This window comes from Monopterus albus, unplaced genomic scaffold (assembly GCF_001952655.1).
Source record: "Monopterus albus unplaced genomic scaffold, M_albus_1.0 scaffold201.1, whole genome shotgun sequence".
NCBI classification, from domain to species: domain Eukaryota; kingdom Metazoa; phylum Chordata; class Actinopteri; order Synbranchiformes; family Synbranchidae; genus Monopterus; species Monopterus albus.
The window spans coordinates 592,137-593,559 of record NW_018128081.1 but is presented as its reverse complement, the minus strand read 5'-3'; the positions used below and the strand labels follow the sequence as shown (position 1 = coordinate 593,559).

At 44.1% G+C, this 1,423-nt stretch overlaps 1 long non-coding RNA gene across 2 annotated transcripts in view; it reads left to right on the top strand.

The window, feature by feature from the left end:
- The window catches only part of LOC109970538 (uncharacterized), a 6,070-nt gene that overhangs the window by 2,099 nt on the left and 2,548 nt on the right, over positions 1–1,423 (top strand). The window lies entirely within an intron of this gene.

Here is a 1,423-nt window from a genome sequence, read left to right as displayed (position 1 = left end):
GATACTTTTTGTATTAGAAATGTTTAGTGGAGATAGGATGTCTAGTTAGACTGTTAACTGCTTAGTCATGCTTATGAGTTTCTACAGGGTACATCTGGTCAAGGATAACTAGAGAGAAGAGTTGATGACTGTCAGCAGACAGGGTGTTTAATATTATTATTATGACGTGTATAACTGTAGCCTTAGCCATAATATGTTCTTATGTTTAAGTCACGACATGTTACTAGAAGTCTGTGAGAATGTTTTTAGCTACACACCACTTAACCAACAGACACACACACACACACGTTGATTTGCTTCATGTTTTGACTAGTGCTATGGCCAGCTGCAAAGCTGGCAACAGAGACGTCTCGGTTGATGTTTCTGTGTAGTATGGGGCTAGCCCAACCGAAGGGATATAATGTATAGGCCTGGTGGGTTCAGGGTCTTTCATCTTACATCTGCCTGCGTGCAGCATGGAGGTGCAAGATACCTGAGCGTGTAATGTTAATTTTACCTGTGATCCTTTGAATAAATCAGCACCGTTTTGAAGTTACTTGGACTGTCTCGTCTCTCAGAGTTAGCAATGGTAAGAAGAATCAAAATCCTGCAGTGTTCATCACACTAAAAGTCTGTTCATCACACATAGGTAGAGCCAAACAACACCAGCATCCTCTGTGCCATCTTCTGGATGTTTGGATATTTGGCTGCACTTAATGAAGCATAAAACTCATCCAGTTTAAGAGAGTTGAACTTCTCCTTTAAGACGGTGTCACATTGGAGATCAATCAGTTCCAACTGCAACTCCTGTGGCAGGGTCTTGTGTAAAGGGACATGACACCAGCTGAAGTGACTTGTCAATTTTTCCAAAATTAGAGAACCAACGGCAGAATTCTCCATGCAGGTCGTCCAGTGATTTCCTGTATTTTTTCACATGTCGAGGGGCCTCTTTCAGCGTAGCCAGTGTGGGCAAATGAGCGAATGACTTATTTGACATTTGCTTTGAGAATAAAGCCTGCTGTCCCTGGTAGGCTAGAATCAGGGTTGCGTCAGGAAGGGCATCCGGCGTAAAACATGTGCCAAATGTCAACATGCGGGTTGTCAGTATGATGATTCGCTGTGGCGACCCCTAAACGGGAAAAGCCGAAAGTGACTTTCTTTAAAGCCGTCCCTGGGAGGCCAGTGGTTGAGGCGCAGCGCTTTTCCCCCGGTGCCCGGGTTCGAATCCAGGTTGCATCAGGAAGGGCATCCGGTGTAAAACAAGTGCCAAAATGTCAACATGCGAGTGTGACGATTCGCTGTGGCAACCCTTAAACGGGAAAAGCCAAAAGTGACTTTCTTTTTTTGAGAATAAAGCTAGCTTGGTTTTGAAGGCTTTGACGTTTGTGAACATTTCGTGCACAAACTAATCTTTCCCTTGTAGCTTCACGTTCAGCTCATTCAT